The 15,777-nt window shown below is 36.0% G+C and overlaps 1 long non-coding RNA gene across 1 annotated transcript; it reads left to right on the top strand.

Annotated features, from left to right (window-relative positions):
* Positions 1 to 285: 285 nt before the first annotated feature.
* On the top strand, positions 286 to 15,118 carry LOC309621225. The gene is made up of 2 exons (XR_014239837.1): positions 286 to 4,290; positions 5,667 to 15,118. It is a non-coding gene; the product is annotated as an uncharacterized lncRNA (long non-coding RNA).
* Positions 15,119 to 15,777: the final 659 nt, after the last annotated feature.

Below are 15,777 nucleotides of genomic sequence, written 5' to 3'. Positions count from 1 at the left end.
AATATCAACTAAACCGATATTAAGATTAAACTTTTTAAAAATTAATTTTTATTGGAGTATAGCTGCTTTACAATGTTGTGTTAGTTTCTACTGTACAGCAAAGTGAATCAGCCATACGTATACATATATCTCCTTTTTTTTTAACATCTTTATTGGAGTATAATTGCTTTACAATGGTGTGTTAGTTTCTGCTTTATAACAAAGTAAACCAGCTATACGTATACGTATATCCCCATATCCCCTCCCTCTTGCGTCTCCCTCCCACCCTCCCTATCCCAGCCCTCTAGGTGGACACAAAGCACCGAGCTGATCTCCCTGTGCTATGTGGCTGCTTCCCACTAGCTATCTATTTTACATTTGGTAGTATATATAAGTCCATGCCACTCTCTCACTTCGTCCCAGCTATCCCGTCTTTTTTGGATTTCCTTCCCATTTAGGTTACCACAGAGCACTGAGTAGAGTTCCCTGTTCTATACAGTCAGTTCTCATTAGTTATCTATTTTATACATAGTATCAATAGTGTATATATGTCAATCCCAATCTCCCAATTCATCCCACCCTCCCTTTCCCCCTTGGTATCCATACATTTGTTCCCTGCATCTGTGTCTCTACTTCTGCTTTGCACATAAGATCATCTATGCCATTTTTCTTGATTCCATATATATATATGCGTTAACATACGATATTTGTTTTTCTTTCTGACTTACTTCACTCTGTATGCCAGTTTCTAGGTCCAGCCATGTCTCTACAAATGAGCCAATTTCGTTCCTTTTTATGGCTGAGTAATATTCCATTGTATATATGCACCACATCTTCTTTATCCTTTTGTCTGTCAATGGGTATTTAGGTTGCTTCCATGACCTGGCTATTGTAAATAGTGCTGCAATGAACACTGGGGTGCACGTGTCTTTTTGAATTATGGTTCTCTCTGTGTATATGCCCAGGAGTGGGACTGCTGGGTCATATGGAAGATTAATCTTTATATCCAGATTCATCTTTACAGTTGTCCCTTGTTCCTCTGTCCTTCTTCCTATTCCTTTCTCCAAGTGCAATACTGTCACTGCTTTTTTCACTATTGCTCCTCACATCCTTCTTTTTTACTGCTAGTAATCAAATTGTGGCCCTTGCCAGAATCACAGAAGGAAAACCAAAGGGCAGTAGAAATAGAATGCCTGAGCTTCTTAGCCAGTATGCCTGACTCTGATTTCTTTCTCCAAACTTTTAATGTACTCTCAACATGGGCTCCAGAGACCCTTTCTAAAACACAGATATTGCCTGTGATCAATACCTTCCACTGAGTTCCTGCTTTCAGTAAAACAAAACCTGTTATTCAATTTAAAATTTACTGGTCTCCTCAATTCCATTTTGTCCTACCCATGCAACCAATTTATTGACACTTCTTGTAAACCATTCTCAGAATTATCCACTCAAGTGTCCATGGAATTTCAGGCTTAGCTGCTCTTTTTACAGTCTTCTCCCAAGCACATCTGCCCCTTGCCATCTCATTATTTTATTGGCAAATTTCTACTCATCTTCCTTGATCAAACTCCTCTTAATCAACTATCCCCATCTCTACCATCATACAGAAATGCATTCTTCTATTCCAGAAATTGTCAGTCTGTCTGGTTGACTGTATTACAGAAATTAGTAACCATGTTCTGGGATGCCATGTACACTAGTAAAGATTATGCCTAACAAGGGGCATCTTGTTGAGGGCAAGGTTGTCCCAGCACAAGGCTCCATCCACCGAAACAAGAGATGCATTTTTCTTATTCTTGCAAATTTGATATATGCTCAGCAAGCTTTTCTCATCCACCTGGAGGAGGCACCTACTCCATAGGGAAGCACTATGTAAGTTTGCCCTCTTCACTTGATTGTGACAAACTTAAGCGCAGGGTTCGTGCTCTTTCTCATTCATTAACATTCCCTATTTAATTAATTAAATTTTGTTGGGAGGAGTGAACACAATAATAAACTTATTGAGAATTCAACTTGAAATGGCAAACTTAAAAATTTGCAACAGTCTTTCCCCATATTCTATGGTTTCCTTCAAGAGTACATGGGTCCATAAAATTAACATCAATGTGGGAAAATAGGAACTACTGTTCTTTAATCTAGTATAAGGTATCTGAGGTACTGCCATTATGGAAAGCAGTATGGAGGTTCCTTAAAAAATTAAAAATAGAACTACCACTGATCCCACAGTCCCACTTCTGGGTATATATCTAAAAGAATTGAAATCAAGATCTCAAAGAGATATCTGCACTCCTATGTTTATTGGAGCATTATTCACAATGGCCAAGATGTGAAAACAAGCTGAATGTCCATTGATGGATAAATGGATAAAGAAAATGTTGTATATTCATACAACGGAATATTATTCCTTAAATAAGAAGGAAACCTTAAAAATAAGAATTAAACCTTAAAAAAGAAGGAAATGCTAGAATCGGAGACAACATGGAAATGCTGGAATATGAGACAACATGGATAAACCTTGAGGGCATTATGATAAGTGAAAGATGCCAGTCACAAAAGGACAAATATTGTATGGTTCCACATATATGAAGTATCTAAAATAGTCAAATTCATGGAAGCAAAGAACATAATGGAATTGTTTCTGACAACCATTTGTAGACAGAAAAGGCGTGGAAGAGAAATCTACTAGGGGGAAAGTTGAGTCTAGTTATACCTCAAAGATAGGCCCAAGATTAGGTGGGAAAGGGCTGGTTAGGCCACAGCAAATGGCTCAAACTGGAACCCTCTCTTAACCCAGCCCAAACTCAAGGATCCCTTGCCTCCCCTGCATACAGATAATAATCGATGCCCATACTTGGCCCCTCTACCTTCCCCATAGAGATAAGCCCAGCAATGTGGGTGGTTTCCAACTTTGGAACCCAGGACTACACAGAGCAGATGTTCTCATGGGCACCAAAAGTGAGGACAGAGTCCCAGGGTTGTGTCAGTACATGGCTTTGTGCTGTGCAGTGTTTGTGTGCTCTGTGTGGGGGTCTGTCAATACCTCCTCCCAGAAAGTGCATTTCCTCAGGGACTGGGTCATGATTCTGCTCCAGGTTCCTCCATTCAATCTGCCCCTGTCTACGCATGAGCAGAAATTTGTTTGGATTTGTAGCATTTGAGAGCATGAATTTTCAAGGCTTTTGTAGGTTTTCCCCTAATTTTAGAATTTCTATGAATCTCAGTGGGAGTTCTGTAGAACCATTTCTATTTTCAAAGAGCTTTTAAATAAATTATTTCAATAGTATTTGAAAGTTCAAATAGAAGAGCTAAAATGAAACAAATGGCCTTTCCTTAGAGCAGTGTAAAGTAGAAATGTTTCTGTTATACATATGTAAAGTCATCAAAAAGAGGCCTAATTACTTTACAGGTTTCAACATGTGGTTCATAATAGCAAAGAAGTTACTGCACATTTAATTAGAATAAGAGCCAACTAGGTGGACTTAGATGTTGATCTGATTATATATTTAAGTTCATTATTGCATTTTTCGATATGCTTACCAATATAATTGAGTACATAAATTAGTAGATACATTTCCTACATAAGTATTTGCAATTCAATATAATCCATTAGATTGAGAGCAGTATTTCTTATTAGACAGCAATATAATTTTATGATTGTCGCTTTTTCCTAATACTTTTTCTACCAAGACAAAGTATATGTAATCAAGACATGTTTTAATACATTTAGATGCCAAAATAAGTGTAATTATATTTTGACTGATATAAAGTTAGGGAGTAAAATATTAATATTCCAATTGTCTAATTGAAAGAATAAAATTGACTTCATTACTGTGCCACTGAGCATTAGCTAAGCTATTAGCATTTTTCTAAGGCTATATTATGAATAAACACAACAAGGGGATTCAGAAGCGTCTGATTAAACCACTGATCACATTGTAGTCTATTTTTTTCACAAAGTTTTATATAGGAGAATTCAGTTAAGCCAAATGTTACTTTAAAGAAGATAAACAAGATTTACTATTACCATACAACATCATTATATGTGTAATTTTATGTGTAAAATTAAAGTTTATTTTACATATGTAATATTCTGTATTATTTTTCATGTTTAAATGATCCTCTATATACTAGGTAAGTCTGGCTGATGCTTTGATTGAAAATGTGTGAGATCTTAAGCAGATGACTCAGCCAAGTCTTGTTTGGACTCTTAATCCAAGGAAACTGTGAGATAATAAAGTGCATTGTTTTAAAATGCTAAATTTGTGTTAACTTGTTACACAGCTATAAATAACGAACACAGATAAGATCAAGGTAAGATTAGGCATGGTGCCACTCTGCTCCCACGGGACTTTGTATGTAGTCAGTCATTTAGAATTTACACACGACTAGTGTAACTCTTTGCTTACCTGCCTTCCTCACTAGTCTATCTGCAACCTGATGACAGAGATTGTTATCTATAATTCTAGAGCCTCAAAGAGTGCCTGATACATAGTAAGCACTCAAAAAATGTTTGTTTTCAGATTAAATTAGGATTCTTAAGGAGGCCATCATGACAGTGAAGTGATGCAAAAGTGCTTGGAAAAACTGTTTTAAAAAAGGATAGGATTTGGTTCTTACAAGAATGGTTAAGTTACTGTATGATATCTTTGAATTTTGAGTTCCTCAGGCTGAAAAAAAAAATCATTAATACACTATATGTGACTTCAAAACAATAAGAATAATCATATAACCACAACTGAAAATTAGCTTCATTGATTCATAGTAAAGTTTCCAATATTCCTCTGCAATGAGAATAGTGGAGGCAAATATATATATACACACACACATATATATATATATACATTCACACACACATATATACACACACATACACACACATACATACACACATATACACACACATACACACATAGACACACATTTACACACATATACACACACATATACACACATACACACACATATACACACACATATACACACACACATATACACACACACACACACACACATATATATATATATATCCCAATAAACTCTGAGGTATGTACAAATACATGGGACTATAAAATACTTTTTCAAAAGCCATTGAAAGATACAGGTAACAGAGAGAGAGCGAGAAGAAGAGAGAGGATAAATTGCTTAATACCTACAAACCTACATTTCATCTTACCAGAATTGGGTTCAATATTATTTAGGTTCACACAATGATGACAGCAAGTAGGGATGGTATATTTTGAGGACACAGTCTATACCTACTGCTAACATTCACTATCACCTTCCTGAAAAACAGTGTCATATGTAAAGGCCTTAAAAAGCTAGTAAATTGCTCTTTTCAAACCAAAAGGCATTTTTGTTTTCAGTACACAGAAAATGAATGTTGGCTACACAGTGAAACTCTCAATTGTTATTGAAAGCCATGGATGTTGATTACACATTAAAAGAAACATGTTTAGTTCATACATATTAGGCCAAATAGAAATAAGAATGTTAAAATCATTTCCTTTGAGATGCATTATATCTTAGACATAAAAATATTAATAGGTTTCTAGCAGGAAAAAATTATAACACAGAAAATGTAGAATTTCAACTAATTTTGTATATTAGCTTAAGACTTCTAGTGATTTTTTTTAAATTTTTACTTTATATTGGGGTATAGCTGATTACCAATGTTGTGTTAGTTTCAGGTGTACAGCAAAGTGATTCAGTTATACATATACATGTATCTATTCTTTTTCAAATTCTTTTCCCATTTAGGTTATTACAGAATATTGAGCAGAGTTCCCTATTGTGTAGGTCCTGTTGGTTATCTATTTTAACTTCTATTTGAATAGACTGATTTTGAAATGACATGCTATAAAAATGCTCAAGGGTGTGGCATCTCAGATGAAAAAGTAACCAGTACTGTTTCTGGAAGCATCCAAGACATTTGGGGTTCTAGAGAAAACTAAGTCTTCAAATTTCAGGGGTAAAGCAATCCTGGTTTGTGAAGTTAATACACATGTAAGGGTTCTGGTCACCCAGTTTCCAATGTGTGGGGAAATACCAACAATTCTCTGATAGTAGCTGGGTATCTTAGAATTTAACTAATTTCTGACACTGTCTACCCAGAGACAGCATTAGATCCCACAGGTTAAGGGCTCAGTCCCACAAGACTGCCCTCCACCTCAGATGCCAATTGCAAAGCCAAGTTGTTACCTGTGCTTCTGACCCACCAGCTACGGACTGGAGGTTCCCATGACCTCCTCCTTGAGTTTGATTAATTTGCTAGAGCGGCTCACAGAACTCAGGAAACCTGTTTACTCACTGGATTACTGATTTAGTACAAAGGATATTAAAGGATAGGAATCAACAGCCAGATGAAGAGATACATAGGGCAAAGTCCTGAACAAAGGAGCTTCTGTCCTCATGGAGTGTGAGACCTGGCATGGTGGCACATGGAGGCATTCTGGTTCCCCAATGCGGAAGCTCTCTGAACTCCCTCCCTTTGGGTTTTTGTGGAGCTTCATTACATGGGCTTGAATGATTAAATTATTGGCCACTGATGATGGATTCAGCCTTCAACCCTTCTCCCCTCAGGGAGTGGGACTGAAAGTTCCAACCTTCTAATCACATGGTTGATTCCCCTGGCAACAAGCCCTCCCCCCCCCCACCCCATCCTTGGGTGCTTTCTGAAAGTCATCTCATTGACATAAACCAGTTTTGGTGGAAAGAGGCTTGTTATGAATAACAGGATACCCATTTCACCTTCATGGCTCTGAAGCATTTTCAGGAACTGAGGACAAGAGACCAAATATTTTAACAAAAGATGTTCCCATTCCTCTTATCATTCAGGAAATTCCAAGGGTTTTAGGAGCTGTGAGCCTGGAACCCCAATGAAGACCAAATATGTATTTCTTATAAATCACAATATCACAACATGGAATGAGTATATTCTATCGTTTTTCCCTCACAGCAAGTAGGGTTCATGGGATTTGTATGGATATATGAAGATCACCCACTTGTGTCCTTCACATTCATATAAGAAATCATCTCATCCCATTGAGAAGCTAGGCTAATTTGGAAACTCTTTAACTACTGAGATGCCCCCACTCAACTTGGCAGTAATTTCCACTATTTAAGTTACCCTCCCTCCACTCAGATATTTATTTAATATTCAGAAGGTTTCATTTTTTGTTCCAATCTCTATGTAGTGATACTTTCTGTAATTGAGAATTCCTTTTATTTTCCTTAATTCTGCCTTGTCTTTCATAAGTCAAATAATTCTGCCTTCCTTAAGCCATAAAATTTCTCTTATTTATGCCAAGCTTTCCATATACTTGTTCTACATGTATGAAAATTTGCTCAACAAAGAAGGAAATCGACAGTGAAACTTTAGAGTTACAAGTAACCCATCCTTTCTGAGACTCCATACACATTTTTTCTTCCAGTTTTATTGAGTTATGATTGACATACAGCACTGTATAAGTTTAAGGTATGCAGCAAAATGATCTGACTTACATACACCATGAAATGATTATCACAATAAGCTTAGTGAACATTCATCATCTCATATAGATACAAAATTAAAGAAACAGAAAAAAATATTTTTCCTTGTCATGAGAACTCTTAGGATTTACTCTCTTAACTTTCATATATAACATAGAGCCGTGCTAATGATATTTATCATGTTGTACATTATATCCAAAGTACTTATTTATAACTGGAAATTTGGAGGGTAAACAGTACATGACTAAAGAAGCAATGAATCACCGAAGAAATCAAAGAAATCAAAACATATCTGGAGACAAATGAAAATGAAAACACAATGATCCAAAATCTACGGGATGCAACAAAAGCAGTTTTAAAAGGGAAGTTTATAGCAATACAAGTCTACCTCAGGAAAGAAGAAAAATTTCAAATAAACAACCTAACCTTACACTTAAAATTTAAGAATCAGAAAAAGAACAAACAAAACCCAAAGTTAGTAGACCAAGAGAAATAATAAAGATCAGAACAGAAATAAATGAAATAGAGACTAAAAAAATAGAAAAGATCAATGACTCAACATAATAAAAGTTATTTATGACAAACTCACAGCCAATATAATACTCAATGGTGAAAAGCTAAAAGCCTTCCTGCTAAAATCTGGAACAAGGCAAGGATGCCCACTCTCACCACTTCTCTTCAACATAGTATTGGAAGTCTTAGCCACAGCAATCAGACAAGAAAAAGCAATAAAAGGTACCCAAATTAGAAGGGAAGAGGCAAAATTGTAATTATATGCAAATAACAGAATATTATATATAGAAAACCCTAAAGACTCCACACAAAAACTACTATAACTGATAAAAGAATTCAGGAAGGTAGCAGGATACAAGATTAACATACAGAAATTGGTTGCATTTCTTTACACTAACAATGAAATATCAGAAAGGAAATGTAAAAAAAAATCGCTTTTAAAATCACATCAAAAAAATAGCAGCAGGCTTCCCTGGTGGCGCAGTGGTTGATAATCTGCCTGCCAATGCAGGGGACACGGGTTCAAGCCCTGGCTGGGAAGATCCCACATGCCGCAGAGCCACTGGGCCCGTGAGCCACAACTACTGAGCCTGCGTGTCTGGAGCCTGTGCTCCGCAACAACAGAGGCCGTGATAGTGAGAGGCCCACGCACCGCGATGAAGAGTGGTCCCCACTCGCCGCAACTAGAGAAAGCCCTCACACAGAAACGAAGACCCAACACAGCAAAAATAAATAAATAAATAAATTTATTTAAAAAAAAATAGCACTATTCACAATAGCCAAGACATGAAAACAACCTAAATGTCCATCAACAGATGAATGCATAAAAAAGATATGGTACATATATACAATGGAATAGTACTCAGCCATAAAAAAAATATATGAAATGCCATTTGCAGCAACATGGATGGACCTGGAGATTATCATACTAAGTGAAGTAAGTCAGAAAGAGAAAGACAAATACCATATACACTTATATATGGAATCTAAAATATGACACAAATTAACTTATCTATGAAACAGAAACAGACTCACAGACATACAGAACAGACTTGTGGTTGCCAAGGGTGATGGGGGTAGGGGAGGGAAGGATTGGGAGTTTGGGATTAGCAGAGGCAAACTATTATATATACAATGGATAAACAACAAAGTCCTACTGTATAGCACAGGGAACTATATTCAATATCCTGTGATAAACCATAATGGAAAAGAATATGAAAAATGATGTATATATATGTATAACTGAATCACTTTGCCATACAGCATAAATTAACACAACACTGTAAATCAACTATACTTGAATAAATTTAAAAAATAAAAAAAACTGCAACAAAGAAAGATTAATGAAAGTAAGAGCTGATTCTTTGAAAAGATAAAAAAAATTGAGATCAGGCCTAAATCAATAAAATCAGAAATGTAAAAGGAGAAGTTACAACCAACACCACAAAAATATGAAAGATCATAAGAGATTACTATGAACAATTATATGCCAATGAAATAGACAACCTAGAAGAAATGGACCAATTCCTAGAAATGCAAGTCTCCTAAGACTGAACCAAAAAGAAATGGAAAATATGAACAGACCAATTATCAGTAATGAAATTGAATCAGTAATTTAAAAAACACGACAAACAAAAGTCCAGGACTAGATGGCTTCACAGGTGAATTCTACCAAACACATAGTTCTTCTCAAACTATGCTATCAATGCTTTTTAATTTATTCTTGCATTTTGCATTTAACGTATCAATAAATGGCCTAAGTGTTAACCTTCAAATACCTTTTCATTGAACTACAAAGAAAGCTAATGAAGCAGCAATTTGCTTCTATTACTAAAAGATTGAATATTGTGTTTCCCAGACTCTCATTTGGTAGATATATGCAAAAGGTTGAACTGTCCTAAACAGTATCTGCACAATTGCCCGATCATTGTACAGGGAGCAGAATTTATCCCAAAATACGCCTCTCTGACGTGAGGATTATTTTAAGCTGATCATTTTTTTAAAAAGCAGACATGAGAGAGGCTCTGAAAACCACGCAGAAATTACCCTTTAGTAAGAGATATTTACAAGGGAAATCTCCATTTGTAAGGGTATGGCCCTTGCTGTACAGGAAGAGGGAGATGACTCAATCTTTACAAACCTATTTACCTATGCAGGAGGTGTGGGCCTAAATCTGCATAACAACCTTACCCTTGTTTACTGTGTTTTCCTGGTAACCTTTTATAACTGACCTTCTGCCCGACCCCCAACATCTTTTGTTTTAAGCTGGAGGTAATATTTAAGGTGGTGGCTTGGGGCATTTCGGAGAGTTACTCAATTTTCCTGTGTATCTCCCATGTATACAGCAGGTATACATATTATTAAACTTCTGTTTTTCTCCTTTTAATCTGTCTTTTTATTACTGGGGTGTCTCAGCCAAGAACCTAGAAGGGAAGAGGGAAAATTATTTTTCCTCCCCCACAGTGTGAACACTCTATGTGAAATTTACTTTGACATAGACATACAGGTGTATTCTTTATATCATGCAATCTGTAAACATTTTATGAATATCCTCTGTTACTTTATTTCTTTACAATAATACTTTGCTCATAAATTGTAAAAGTCTGAATTGAAACATACTTCATAATCAAATAGTTAGCTAGAAACCCCATTAGGGGATTGTAGATAGAGAGGGAATTTTAGGGGGCTTTGGGAGACCACAATAAGATTAATGATCACTCAAGAAAGTAATGGGAAAATTCTGAAACAATGTGGGCTTGCTTGACTCATAAAGCAGAACAAGTTGGTTAGCATCAAAGCCAGACCGGCTTGCTTAACAACAAAATCAAGCTAACTTGATTAGCAACAAAACCATGTAACAGAAGCACGAGACATGCCCCCAAACAATAAAACAATGGTGGCATGAGACCCACATCCTGCCCAGTGAGCTCAGTAAGTTAATGGCCCCCAAAACATGCTCTTTGACCCCTAGAACATGCTCTTTGCACAGTGCCCCCAAAACAATAAAACAATAGTGGAGAATAAGGCCTACAATCTGCCCGGTGGTGTCATCAAGTTAATGACCCCCAGGACATGCTCTGCGTACACACACAAAAAAAGTCATTTATGGAAAGGTGACATTTCAAAGTGAAAGACCCTCATTGTACTGAGACCTGAAATAATTTTTCTAAAGTGCCATGACAGTCCTGGCCTGACCATGTAGGGACAAGAAAACTCCCCTGTCCACCCTGGAGGAGGAGCTGATGATGGAAATGTGACATCTACTCAAGAAAGACAAAGAAGGTCTTCTTCCCCTCCCCTCTCTTCCTTTGATTATAAAAATGTAACCCACTAAGTACTCGGGGCAGTGCAATGCTTGCCTGCCCGTTTGTAAGCCTCACAAGCATCCTATTATAATAAATCACTTCTTATCTATCACTTTGCCTCTCACTGAATTCTTTCTGCCCTGAGACATAAAGGACCAGGCTCCTTGGAGACCCCAAAACCACACCTATTGGTTTCAATAGGATATTACTATAGTATAGATACTGAAAAATGATTCCATAGAAATTGACTGCATTACAAAAAATGTGTGTGTGTGTATGTGTGTGTGTGTGTGTGTGTATTTACTCAACTGTAAATAAGAAGGAAGCCATTCTGTTGAAAGGTCCAGGTATCATATAACACATAAATGAAGTGTGAGTGTTTTATTAACATTAACAGAACTCTATGAATGAATTTACGGAGCAAAGCTGTACACATATATATTTTAAAATTATTTCCTAATTCAGTAGAAAAAAATTAAAATGTCAGTTTTCTCATTTATATTTTTAAGTTAAAATGTGTGGAGATCTCTACAGTAATAGTATGTTTCATTTTATTTGGGCCTCTGAGTTATAATTCTATTTGGGCTTTCACATCCAGTACACCATTACAATGATCTAAAATATTTTGTATACTTACTGTATTTTGAACCATCTACTTTTTTACCTTCCTTTAACGCAATGATATATAAGCTGTTCCCTTGAGGAAGGGAAAACTCATTGCAAGCATCTTGCATTGTGATTCACTCCTTTGCTTTTTAATAAAACTTCTGCAGATATGTTGACTCAAGATATGTTTATTTTATTGTGTAGCCAACATTTTAAATTAAAAAATTTGAGTATATTTTGTTGAATTTTTGGAGTTCTTTAAATATTTTGGATAACACTCTTGTATCAGATAAGTCTTGAGGATACATTTTCTCCCAGTCTGTGGCTTATCTTCTAATTCTCTTGACAGTGTTTTTCACCGAGCAAAAATTTTTAAGTTCAATGAAGTCCAGCTTATCATCTCCTTTGCTGTATCAATCCTTTGCTGTTGTATCTTAATTTTATTGCCACACTAAAGATCATCTCACTTTCCTCTTATCATCTAGGAGTTTTACAGCTTTTTGTTTTACATTTACCCATTTTTCATAAATTTTTGTGACAGGTATAAGGCCTAGGTCGTCTAGATTTTTTTTTTTTCTTTTTTTGGTGGATGTCCAGTTTTTCCTGAAACATTTGTTGCAAAGACTATCTCTGCTCCATTGTACTGCCTTTGCTTCTTTGTTAAAGATCAACTGACTATATTACATGTGCCTATTTCTGGGCTTTCTAATCTGTTCCTTTGATCTATTTGACTATTCTTTCATCAATATTGCACTGACTTGATTATTGTAGCTTCATAGTAATCGAAGTCAGTTAGTGTCAGTCCTCCATCTTTGTTCTTCTCCTTCGATATTTTACTGGCTACCTTTTGCCTCTCCATATAAACTTTAGAATCAGTTTGTCAATATCTGCAAAATAATTTACTGGAATTCTTACTGGGATTGCATTGAGGCTATATATAGATCAAGCTGGGAAGAACTGACATCATGACATTATTGAGTCTTCCTATCCATGAACATGGAATATCTCTCCTCTTATTTGGTTCTCCTTTGATTTCTTTCATCACAGTTTTGTAGTTTTCCTCATACAAATCTTGTACTTATTTTGTTAGATTTATACCTAAGTATTTCATTTTGGAGGTGCTCCTGTAAATTATACTGAATTTTTTAATTTCAAATTCCACTTAATCATTGCTAATTCATGCTTTCTTTAAGAGAAAAAAATTCATCAAAATATTCTGATTCACCATAGAAGGTATGGATGCACAAAATGCATGCAGAAAGAAAGATATAAAAAAAATAAACATTTACACAGATTTTAGTACACAGTACATGCTGATCGCTGGGTACTGTTAAAGGTAAATAGATACTTAGATACTCTAATTTTGCCCTTAAAGATTTGTCTATTTTTGCTTTTGTCACTTAGGATTTTTCATCCATAAATAGCAGAACTTATGATTACAAGTGGTTTAAAAATAAGGAAAATTCAATATTTTGTAGTACATTAAATCAGGTGGTAGAAGTAATCAGGTGAGTAGTTATTCAATTTATCATAAAAATAAGGGATTTATTTTTGTCCAGCTATTCCCAGCCTGCTGGCTTTGTTCTAAATACATACACTAATAAATCAAAAAAAATCTACCAAAGTTCTTACATAACACCTTCATTCAGCTATTCCTAGTGAAAGACAAATGGTATCTCTCCTTGTGCTTCTCTTTTTCCAGAAGGCAAACCTTTCCCAGTAGCCATGCAGCAGAGTTCCCCTTGCATCTCACTGTTCAGAATTGTGTACCATGTCTGTGGAAAAACCAGGCTTTGACAAAGGAAATGGTACACCTACAGAAAGTGGGATTATTAGTGAAGAAGAAAGGAGAAATGGCTGTTAAAAAGGTAATCAACTGAGTCCTCTCTAGGATTACAGTATATCAATGGGTACTGGTAGTTATAATTCAGGTAAAGTGTGAAAGCTGGTGATATCATGAAATCATAGCAAACTAAATCCACCATGAAGCTCATGATCATCTTTCCTTTTCTAGTTACTGATGAGGAAATCGAGGCCTAGGAAACCCAATTCAATACCATCCAATCCAAGGTCATGGTACTGTGTAATAGTAGGACTTGCTTCGAGTTTACCAGATTTTGACTCCAGCATCTTTTCTATTATGAAGATTTTTTTCTCCTCATTTGTTGGTTTAATTTTTTGTCTTTCACTAGTCCAGCAGCAAAACACTATCTTCAAGAAGAAAAAAATCAAAGATCTAAACAACTTAGTTCTTTTTGGATAAAGAGAGATAGGGAAATTTTATGTTTCGCAAGAAAATTCACATGCGAATTGTGTTTAGGAGAAACTTGGGTTTAATATTTTTTAAATGTAGGAGTGAGAAAAATGTAATTTCTTTTGCTTTTTTCATTGAAATGTATCATAAGGAAAGTTATGAATGTTCTTTCATTTAAAGAGTTTTATCTGGTTACTCACTGTATAGTCTTAATTATCAAGTATATTTTTCCTTTAAGATAAACATTTTTTTTTCATTTACCAAATTACTGCATGTTCACAATATATATCTTTTCAAAGATTCGTTTTTGAAATAAGTTTTATATTGTTATCTATTTTAAGTCATGTATACTAAGACAAGTTTCAAAAGAATTTTATTAGCCCCAGGCTTGAGCCCAGAGTTTTCTGCTACTGGTTTTCCCCATTTCCCCAATAAACACATTTCCCATCACCCCAAACAGCCCTCTTTGGATCAAACCTATAGGCTGGTCCATCACACTGGGCCAAGCAGGGACATATTTTTCATTTTGAAATTTACATTCTTAGGCTACAAAAGTGAACTTCAGAATCCAATTCTTTTGTTTTTGATTTTGTTCATCTCTGCAATCATTTCCCTATGTCTGTTGCCTAATATTGTCTCTACTGGAAAAATGTGGAATCCCAGAATACTGATGAGAAACTTTGGGGTCCTGGTATATATCTTAGTTTTTCTCAAACCATAATCACAAGCAGCTTTCTACTCTGCTGAGGCAGGCCAGCTACCTTATTTATTTATTTATTTTTTAAACTAACAATCCTTTCCCCAGGCACTTTTACTGGTAAACATTACTGCTTATTGACAAAAAAAAAAAAAAAAAGTGAAAGAACAAACCCTTTCCTTCTTCACAAGAAGGAGCGGAGTTTATAAGAATGTGTGAAGTACTGGATTATCAGAGAGAATAGTGTTATTCTCTAATAACTGTTACCAAACATCATCATCAAGTGCATTCCTTCCACATGGCACTTTAGGTCTCCTCTAACATTTTACCATTTGCATTTCCAGGCTAGGCTCAGATCATCTTCAGTCGCTAATTTGAATGTATGTTTTTAAGCCATAGCAAATCTTCATTTCATGGAAGTGCAGAGAGATGATGGTTCACTTAGTGTCCATGTGTGTCTTAATCCTTACCTCACAGCAACCTCAGTACTTCTTCGCCAGGAATAATCCTCCCCCAGTACCTCCACCCTTTTCTAGATCTTAGACACTACATCAATTGACAGAAAGAACCCATCCTTTTTCTGACCCTCATTATATTTTTGGCTCCAACTTACATTTGGCTATATTTATTGGCCCTGCCGTTTGTTATTCCTCTATATTGGTTTTTATCTCAAAGTTATTCATACTCCATCTTTATTTATTTATTTATTTTTGGCTGCATTGGGTCTTTGTTGCTGCGCACGGGCTTCCTCTAGTTGCGGCGAGTGGGGGCTACTCTTCATTGCGGTGCGCAGGCTTCTCATTGCGGTGGCTTCTCTTGTTGCAGAGCATGGGCTCCAGGCGCACAGGCTTCACTAGTTGTGGCAGGCGGGCTCAGTAATTGTGGCTCGTGGGTTCTAGAGCGCAGGCTCAGCAGTTGTGGCGCATGGGCTTGGT

The sequence above is a fragment of the Balaenoptera borealis genome (genome assembly GCF_965194805.1).
Source record: "Balaenoptera borealis genome assembly, chromosome: X".
Taxonomy (NCBI): Eukaryota; Metazoa; Chordata; class Mammalia; order Artiodactyla; family Balaenopteridae; genus Balaenoptera; species Balaenoptera borealis.
This window is presented reverse-complemented; position numbering and strand designations above follow the sequence as displayed.